The 10,939-nt window shown below is 38.5% G+C and overlaps 1 pseudogene; it reads right to left on the bottom strand.

Annotated features, from left to right (window-relative positions):
• Window positions 1-10,478: 10,478 nt before the first annotated feature.
• On the bottom strand, window positions 10,479-10,585 carry LOC129400307 (U2 spliceosomal RNA; annotated as a pseudogene).
• Window positions 10,586-10,939: the final 354 nt, after the last annotated feature.

Raw genomic sequence — 10,939 nt, 5'->3', positions numbered from 1 at the left:
TATGACAGACACAATGATACTTTACACTTACATAATCTATCTGAAAGAATAGACACAGAATATCCCTCTGATGTCAGGTATGGATCAGGGGTTAAGCAGGAAAGGACAGGAAGTGTCAAGAAGTAGAATTGAGGCATAGAAATTGAGTGGCTTCCAAAACCAGAGAGTGACTTTAGAAATACTGGAGAAGGATTTTATTCATACTTTAAATAAATTAAATACCCAGAACTAACCCAGAATTCTGTCAGTAACTGGTTCTTCAAAAATATCTGCAAAAATGATATTCTTGATAAATAGATAAAAGCCGCAGTGCCCTGAAGCTTTCAGAATGACTTTATCAAATATTGACTCTGCCACCAGATTATAAGTAAGCCAGATACAAATAACTTGTCAGTAGGAGCAAAGTACTATATTTTCTGCCTACATTATATTTTTCAGAAAATTGAGGTATTGAGTCTTAGAAACATTGAGGATATATGTGTAAATATATTCTCTATTTAGACACATATTTCTCCTATGTTATATATCTCTACATAGGAATGGTTCAGAAAACTGAATGGTTAAAGATATACCTATAATGCTAAGGGTTTGTTTTAATTAACTATCTATTTTTTAATTACTTGGGTAATTATGCTTTGGTACTACTTAAAAAGAATTCTGCAAGAACATAGGTACTTCTACACAGAGTATTTAAAATAAAATGGAATTAGCAATCTGCAGCTTAAAATTATACATCCATTTAGCTTCATTTACAATTAGAGCACCAGAAGATGCAGATTTCCACGGCATTTTCATTATGCAGAGAGGTAAACAACAAATAAATAAGCCATACATGAATATGAAATTAACAGCATGATAATTGCTTTAGTCCTAGAGTGTGTGCAATATTAAATCCTCAAATAAACACTTACTTAACCTCATTCTCACATATGCTTATTGCTTTTATCAAAAAACAGCATACCTGGAACATTCAAACTAAGACAGCTTCCACAGTGAGGTGCAAAGACCATAGAAATCACTACCATCCCCTGCAAATTTCAAGGTAATTTCCTTGCAAGCTCTGGTATTGGAAGTATTATTTCAAGAATCAGTGGAAGTGAGAGGAAATTCAAAAGTCAATAAAGAAATGAATCCTACATAAAATACTCTGTGGCATGTGAATTCATGCTAAGTTCGCCTGCTTGTTCTTTTAAAAGCCTCACAGGAGAACCAGGCCAGCCATTCCAAGGAAGTACTGCATTCCAACTGAGACCAAGTCCGAACTCTTCATCTCACACAGATACCTGCTGACTTGTTTTACATTTATACAGGAAAATGTTCAGCCTTATCCCTGCTGTATTTTTCCTTCTCTGGAGTAAGCAGAAATTCTCTTTTGCAATTTCCTTATGGCGGTTAATAATATCTAAAGTCTGTTTTGTGCTCTGGGCCCAGCTTTGCCCTAAATTTAACCCCAACTAATGGTGTCTCCATCTTACTCAGAGCCTGAAACTGACTCATTTATAAAGAGACTTTGGGCACTGTGGAGCTTTCTGGTAAGCAAGGGTTAAAGGGTCAGTAATACTGTTACCTCTACCCTCATGAGAATTAAACTGGTAGAGTTCAAGATTCTTTGATGTAACCTGATAAGAAATGTCTCCTCATTTTCCCCAGTGTTCTCCAGGGAAGCATGGCTTGTGTACACATGACACTGTCTTGTTTAACAGGAAACACCAATCACTTCACTGGAAATGAGTGACAAGAAAAGAAAAGAAGAGAAAAGAAAAAGAAAAGAAAAGGAAAGAAAAGAAAAGGAAAGAAAAGAAAAGAAAAGAAAAAAGAAAAAAAAATCAGTCCCAAAAGAAATAAAAAAAAAATCTTGTCCTAAATAAGGTCTTTTAAAATTATTATGTTCCATTGTTCCTTTGATGAAATAACTATCTCTTTGTTGATCTAAACTTGAATTTGACACAATGGGTAAATTTAAGCCCGAGGCTTTTATGCCATTATCAGCAGCTCTGTCAGTGAGTGCTTTAACCTAATTACATTTGATGTAGCAAATCAACAAAACTACTACTGGTTATGACCTCTGCCAAGAGCACTAGTGAGCTAGACAAATGGAGCTTACGATGCTATTAGTTGTTCTGTTGCAAAGTTCCAGATACGAGCCGACAGGAGGTTGTGGCATGACTTGGGCATGCATCCTCCAGATGGCATTCTGCATTGGCTTGTGGCAAAGCTCACAGGGGTACTGGCACATTTTCTCTGTCAAAATGAAAGTTTTCCAATTACAAGGAGATAATGTGAGGAGATGCAAACTTAATCTCTTGAACAAAAGGTTGCAAGCTGTGTAATAGCCATTTCAGGGGAGAGATTTCACTATTGTTCAATTGATTTAAACGTTGCAGATCGCAAAATGGGTTATCTTTTCTAATAAAACCAAGGAATCAGCTGTGGCTGATTCTAATCCTGGAACATGCTGTAATGGCTTCATTTAAGGAGACTTGTTTTAAATTAGTCCTCTTCTATGGAATTGAACTCTGATTATTTTGTTTGCTAATGTGTGAACAGGTACTCAACAGCTATTTTTCCTTTTAGTTACATCATACCAAATACCTTAAATAAAAACTATAGCACACCACTATTGGAAGTCAGATCACAGAATTTGATTAGGGATATTACATATACATGAATATTATGTATATTATATCTTGATAAATGATAACAAAGAACTATTATCAAAATAAAAAAGACAATTCAGTTAAAATATTTTTGTCTGTGAAGTTCCTTCACACTTTAGTCAGCTTAATCAGTGGTTGAATAGCAGTACTCCTATACTTAAAATTTTTTTTAATTTAAATATTTGTGTCCTTTCAAATCTAGCAATAACAAGTAAAATTATATGTAGACCTATCAAATAGCCATGAGAATGTGACATACTTGTTCCCAAATAACTTATCCATCAAAGGAACTTAGGAAGATATGAATTTTCCCCTTGACAGGAATTTGCTGTGACAAATTTGGAAATTCAGTATATATCTACTTATACAAATTCAGCCAGGATAATGAGAGAGAGGGTGGAAGAGGGGGAGAATAGAAAATAGGAAGGGAGAGGAGAGGAGGGGGAAAGGAAGAAGAAAGGAGGGAAAGAGGGAGAGAGCATGCTGAATTCAAGGTTTCACAGAGTGAGTATAACTACAATACTGTTTTATGTCATATAGAAGTTCAGCAGAAGGGAAATGTAATTGCTCAGATCATGCAATTCAGATCAAGCAAAGGTTCTGCAACATGTATGCTGAATTCCTCTGTGTGCATGTGTAATTCAAAGATAATCAACCAATTCAAATTTCTAAAATAGATTCAGAATATTAAAATGGACAACATAAACTTCCTAAAATTAATTAAGCTAGCGCACACATTGAAATCACTCTTTCAAATTCCATAATTATTTAATACACGTATTTTACTCATTTAAATAAAAATCAACACATTGCAAGTTTGGTTAACACTGCTTGCAGTCAACTAGGTACAGCTATAATAAACATATATCTTTTGTCATTGTCAAAGGAAGTAGCTAGGAAATTGCTAATTTGCTAAAAGTTGGGTTTACATATTACTAAAATTGCTATTTTACTAAAAGTTGGGTTTACATTTTACTAAAAAGTTCAGTTGTAGGGGCCTGGGAGAAGTACAGCAGGTAGCTGCCTTGCACGCAGCCTACTCAAGTTCGACCGATCTCCAGCGTTCTAGCATTCTGTATGGTCCCCTGAGTACTGCCAGGTAATTCCTGAGAGCAGAGGCAGGAGTAACCCCTGAGCATCGCCGATCCTCCCCACAAATAAAAATGAAATTGTAAATCCATTGTAGTTGAAAGGAAGTATCGTTGTAGTCTCAACTATAGCACTGTAAGATCTGTAAATCAGTCCGAAAAGTAGGCAAGCCCCTCAAATCCCTCAGAAAACTTAAAGGATTTCTACCGAAGAGTTAACATTTTCAAGCAATGAACATTTTAATACAGTCTCAACATCAACATAAAGTGGTTCGTAACAGCTGTTGTAAAGCTCAACATCAATTTTATGTCGGCTCCACTGCTAAACAGCAATCACAATGACGTCCCTTAGGAGGTATTTAAGAGCCCAAGTGTATAGCAATTTAAAAACTGAGCAGGAAATCAAAACTAATTCCACGTCTGTTTACGAAAATGCTTCTCCTTATGTTCTTGTACCACCACCTAGTGGCAACAGAGCTCTCAAACGGCCCATTAATAGAAGTTAAATAGTAGCTATTATATTTTAAAACCCAACGGGAAAGGAGGAATGGGGGAAGACATGAAGATGATAGGAGAACAGGAAAAAAACAGAAAAGAGTGAAAAGGAAAATAAAAAAGAAAGAGAAAGAAGAAAAATCTAAAATACATACAAATGATTTTCAGGTCTTATGCACTACATCTTTATAAAATTCACAGAAGGTTGTCAATTAAAATGGAAACATTTTAAAATCAATTTGCTTTGTGCTTTCATAAAGTCCAGAAAATTCTATAGCTGATACAACTTCCTTTTCTAACAAAAATGACTGGGGCTGGAGCGATAGCACAGTGGGTAGGGTGTTTGCCTTGCACGCGGCCGACCCGGGTTCGATTCCCAGCATCCCATATGGTTACCTGAGCACCGCCAGGGGTAGTTCCTGAGTGCAAAACCAGGAGCAACTCCTGAGCATCGCTGGGTGTGGCCCAAAAAGAAAAAATTGTCTCTAACAAAAATGACTGTATAAGATACAAATATAGTGCTAATGTGTGTGAACTCATAGGAGCACAAGGTTATCAATTGCCTGTTACAATTTCACTCATGGGTAGACATCTTTGTGTTAATTAGAACACATTCACAAAGTAAAGAATGAACTAAATCTTTTCTTTTCTGAAATAATTTCCATACAAAGATATTTTATTAAGGGGGAGATAATCAAGATGGAGAACAATGTGTTGTGTATTCTGCAAATTGTATAAAAATGTATGTTTTCACATATCTACGATATCCCCAGAAGAACAGTCAGACTCTGGAAAAAACATAGACACAGAGAGAACTTGGTGAAGTGGAAAGCAAAGGAGTGAAGAAAGAGGAATTCATTGTTTATGTGAAGTTACTTACTTAACAAATTTTAAACCTAAAAGTTTGATTAAAGTAAGTATTGTCTATGGCTTTTTAAAAATCAATAAAACCACCTCTGAAATCTTTCACTTTAAGAAATATTTGTCACTTTTTGGGAACTTGCCAGTGATACTGAGCCGACTGGACCCAGTGTCTCAGGCCCAGTGGCTTTGGGACACCCAGGCCACACATGGACATACAGTGCCAGGCTCTCAAACTCAGAGCCTGTGCATGCAAGGCATGAGCTCTCTCTTCCCAGTCTCACATTTGTTGCTTTGTAAAGGTAAACTCAATGCAACCATGAAAAATTACCCTGTTTCACTATAAAAAGGAGCATTTTCATGTCGAATAGAGAAAATATTCATAAGATGGCACAAAATGTAAGCAGTGTAGTACTGAAAAAAGGTGTGCTGGATCTGGGGCCGAGATCACCAAGCCTGCTCAGATTGAGATTGGGTTTTCTCCATCCAGACCCCCCATTTTCCAGTAGCTTGGCAGCCACACCCACAAACTGCCCCCGGCCCTGTATAATCCCACCAATGGCCAACATCCAGAGACTGTAAGACCAAGCTCCCAGAAGAGAACGAAGCAAAGTCTCTTGGCCCCCGCACCTGGCTGTCTTCACTGGGGACCCTTGGAGGGGATGGGTTGCCTTTCCCTCCCCGTCCCAAGCAGAGCCTTGACAGTTGAAGACCTCCGGAACCCAGCCACAGCCACGCTCAAAGCCACTCTCCACTTATTCAGATGAGCCTCATGCATGAAGTGATTGGCAGAGGAACCCAGGTGTTCGGAACCCGGGGCTAAGATCTCCCAGCCTGCTCAGATTGGGACTGGGTCTTCTCCACCCAGACCCCCCATTTTCTAGTACCTTGGCAATCACACCCACAAACTGCCCTAGGCACCATATAATCCCACCAATGGCCAACATCCAGAGACTGTAAGACTAAGCTCCTGGAAGACATCTTTTAGCATAGTTCTCCTTCTTGGAGAACCTGACAAGCTACCAAGAGCCTATTGCCCGCACGGGAGAGCCTTGCAAGCTCCCCATGGTGTATTTTATCCCAAATACAGTAAAAAGATATATACATACCTCTCGGAGAGCCCAACTGAGAGGATCCAGCCTGAATGATAGAGCCTGGCAAGCTACCTGTGGCATATTCAATATGCCAAAAACAGTAACAATAGGTCTCATTCCCCTGACTCTGAAAGAGCCTCCAATTGTTGGGAAAGACAGTAAGGAGAGGCTGCTAAAATCTCACGGCTGAGTGTAATAGAGATGTTACTGGTGCCCGCTCAAGTAAATTGATGAACAACGGGATGACAGTGATACAGTGATAGTACTGATGCCATTTTGGTCTCACCATTTGACAAGCTCTGCAGATGAGCGTTATTGCCAGAAAAATAAAGATGTGTTAGACCCTTGGTGCTCTGGGTTATCAGAGAGAGAAGTATATTAAAACAGCATGCATTATTTGTCAGATGTTTAAAGGTATAAAATTCACGAACTGTTAGGAAGTTGGGAGAGGTTTTTGAAGATGGATGAGACAAGAACCCCTGAGACTCACTCAGTTCCACCTTTCCGAAGGGCTAATGCTGTCTCCCAATGAATCTGTAATTGTAAAGAGATGCATGCGAACTGGCAGGAGAATAAGTCCATTGTAATGTTTGTGCTACAGGGGGTCGTTAAATAAAAAAATTTAACAGGTACCTTTGCTCCTGTATCTTGACTAAGCAGTTGTTTCCCCCTTTTTATTGAAGTACTGTGATTTACAAAACTGTTCATGATAATTTTATGCATAAATCTTTTCAATACAACAATAACCACCAGGACATCCACTAGTCCACCAATGTCCCAGGAACTCACCCATCCAACACCTCAGCTCACTTCCCACCCCCACCTTCAACCCTCAGGTAAGCTCAGTTCTATGGACCAACTCTCCAGTTCTGCTGTCTTTGGCCATTTGTTGTTTTCTTACTATGTTACTTTACATCCCCCATATGAGAGAGATCCTCCTGTATCAATCCCTTTCCTTCTGACTCACTTCACTCAACATGATGACCTTTAATTCCACCCATATAACAGCAAATTGCATTATTTCATCTTTTTTTTATAGTCAGTGACATTCCATTGGGTACATATTCAACAGCAGTATTATTACCATTATTGTTATGGTTGTTATTGTGAAAGCTTCAGACCTCTGAAAAGTTATAGGACAGCCCCTGTATCCCAGGAAGCTTAAAGATATTCTTAGGGAACACAAATGTACAGGTCTTTATTGGTGTTCTAATTTGAGGAATTATTTGTTGAGATTTTGAGAGAGTTCATGATGCTGCTCTGTCTAATGTTCATTGATTTAAAGAAAGCTTTTGACTCTGTTGAGACTGAAGTGGTCATCGAAGCTTTAGCCAAACAGGGTGTTCAAACTCAGTACATCAGGATCCTCCCTGAGTTGTATTACGGATTTACCACCAGGATCTCACCATTCTACAACGAAGTGATTATCGACATTAAGAGAGGGGTTCGGCAGGGTGATATCATTTCACCAAAACTCTTCAGTGCCACCCTCGAGATTTTGTGTGACAGCTGGAATAGGAAGGAATGGGAGTGAAGGCAGATGATCGGCCACTACACCACCTCCACTTCGCTGAAGACATCGTTCTCGTAACACCAAACATTAGCCAAGCAGCACAAATGCTGGCCGACTTCGACCATGAGTGTAGAGAGGTCGGATTGCAGCTGAATCTCAAGAAGACAATATTCATGAGCAATGGACTAGTTCCTGACGTTCCATTTGCTCTCAATGGAACAAACATCTTCGAATGTAGCAGTTATGTGTACCTAGGTCGAGAACTCAACATGAAAAATGACCTGGCACCTGAGCTGGACAGGAGGAAGAGAGCAGCGTGGAATTCCTTCAAGAGCGTCAAAGAAATAACTAAGAGGACGAAGAACCTCCGGCTCCAGGCACATCTCTTCAACTCCACTGTTCTTCCTGCACTAACATACTCCTCAGAGACATGGGCCTTACAAAAACAGGATGAGAATGCTATTCAGGTCACCCAAAGAGGAATTGAAAAAGCTATGCTTGGAGTATCATGTTTCACTTAAGTTAGAGAAGGAATCCAGAGTTCTAACCTCTGTTGATGATCGAGAATCAGGGACAGTGTCTCGTTTATCAAGGCATCAAAAATCAGATGGGCCAGACACGTAATACAATTTAGAGATGACTGTTGGATTAGAGCTGTTACCAACTGGATTCCACAAGACGTCAAAAGAATGCCTGGCCACCCACCTACAAAATGGTTTGAGGCCTTAGTGTTCCTATAGCGAGCAGACGCCATTGGGCTACACTAGCTACCCTAGCACGCGACAGTGATGAATGGAGACGTCACTGGCGCATGCTTGAGCAAATGGATGAGCAATGGGATGACAAGTGATACAAGTGATTTCTTGATGGAATTTATATTACCCTGTCATACCCACTCCCGATTTCCTTTACTTAACTCCCCCTAAAATGTTGCATTTGGTTTAAATATCTATTTAATGTTACATTATATTATGACAGTACATGTAATATATAATTCCATAATTAAATTCCATTTCTTATATAGCTACCTGCTGAAGATGTACTAATTTTATTTCCTTTAGTTATTTTTACTCTTCTTTTATTCCTTCTTTACATACTAGGGCTCTAAAACTCTTCTATTATTATTTTTTGTTTGTTTGTTTGTTTGCTTTTTTGGGTCAAACCTGGCTCATGCACTCAGGAATTACTCCTGGTAGTGCTCAGGGGACCATATGGGATGTTGGGAATCAAACCTGGATCGGCTGCGTGCAAGGCAAACGTCCTACCTGCTGTGCTATCACTCCAGCCTCTAAAAGTCCTCTTAGTATAACTAGTCTATCCATTTTAGTATCAAATTTTCTCTCAAAGTCTGAACTCCTGTACCTCTCATTCTTCCATTGCAGTTTGAATCACATATAATTATTTAATAATTTCTTTCCTATTCACTTACCCAATTTCACTTTCCAGAGCTATTTTAGACATATATTCTATTCCAGATTTTATTTTTGTATCTTATTTTTAGCTCTTACTTTCTGTCTATTTTGAAAAATTCTTTATTAAAAATACACTCAACGAATGCAGGCATCTATATCCAAGAAGCCCCAAGGGTACCAGCTAAAAGAGACCCTAATAATAAGACTCCCAGACACATAATAATCAAAATGATGGATAACACAGACAGAGACACTATACTGCAAGCAGCAAGGTCAAAGAAGGAAATCACATACAAAGGAGCACCCCTTAGATTTACAGCTGACTTATCAGGTGGAATTGTCCAAGCCCAAAGACAATGGTTGGATATGGTGAAAAAACTCAATGAAGTGAAAATATCACCAAGAATTCTTTATCTGGCTAAACTCTCACTTAAAATTGAAGGAACAATACACCATTTCATGGATAAATAACAGCTCAGGAACTTCATAGACTCAAAACCAACCTTAAAAGAAGGACTAAAGGGGCTATAAGTCAAACAACTACAAGCACAACAAACCTCTACAGAAAGATGGCACAAAACCCCATGACAATAATCTCTCTCAATGTCAGTGGTCTAAATGCACCAATTAAGAGAAAAATAGTGACCAAATGTATTTAAAAAAAAGCCTGAATCCAACATTATGCTGCCTACAATAAACACCTCTAAACAGTAAGAGCAAATACAGACTCAAAGTCAAAGGATGTAAAGTAATTCTTCAAGCAAACAACTCCTTCCAAAAAGCTGAGATGGCCATACTAGTATTCAATAGCATGGACTACAGGCTGAAAAAGATTATAAATGTCAGCAAAGGCCATTTTTTAATAATCAAGGGATATGTACATCAGGAATAAATTACACTCCTAAACGCATATGCGCCCAATGAGGGGCCAGCAAAATACTAAAAATAATTGCTAATAGAATTTGAGGAGGACATTGGTAGCAACAAAATAGTAGTTGGAGATATTAATATCACCTTATCACCTCTGGATAGATCAGCAAGACTACTGAGCAAGGAAGTATTGCTTTGAAGGAAGAAATGGGAGAGGGCTAATATTTATATGCAGTGCTTTTCATCCCCCAAAACCAAATATAAATTCTTTTCCAGTGCACATGGAACATTTTCCAAGATAGACTATGTGCTGGGCCACAAAACATACCTCAATAGAATCAGGAAGATAGACATTATATCAACTATCTTTTCTGATGATGGTGCACAGAAGATAGAAGTTAATCACACACAGAAACAGAGAATCAAATCAAACACCTTGGAATTAAACAACTCAATGTTGAATGACTGGGCCAGAGAGGAAATCAAGAAAGAAATCAAAAGTACTTTGAAACAAATGAGAGTGAAAACACAAGCTACCAGAACTTGTGGAACACAGCTACTACGCTTGATCTTAGCCAAAAGGCCGAGAAGCGATGTGTGGAACACAGCTAAAGCAGGGTTAGGGGAAAATATATAGGTCTGCAAGCATTTCTCAAGAAGGAAGAAAGGGCCCACATAAATAACTTGACTTCACAGCTAAAAATCTTAGAAAATGATCAAGAAAAGGATCCCAAATTAGGCAGAAGGAAAAACATAATAAAACTTAGAGCAGAAATTAACTACATGGAAATCCCCCAAAAAATCCATAAGAGCAATGAAACCAAGAGCTTGTTCTTTGAGAAAATAAACAAGATTGATAAACCACTAGCAAGTCTCACAAAGAAAGAGAGAGAGAACCCTAAAAAAACAAATCAGAAATGAAAAGGGGACATCACAACAGAAACCAAAG

This window comes from Sorex araneus, chromosome X, assembly GCF_027595985.1.
Source record: "Sorex araneus isolate mSorAra2 chromosome X, mSorAra2.pri, whole genome shotgun sequence".
In the NCBI taxonomy this organism is placed as follows: Eukaryota; Metazoa; Chordata; class Mammalia; order Eulipotyphla; family Soricidae; genus Sorex; species Sorex araneus.
Note: the sequence above shows the minus strand (reverse complement) of the source record. Positions and strands in the feature narration are given on the sequence as shown.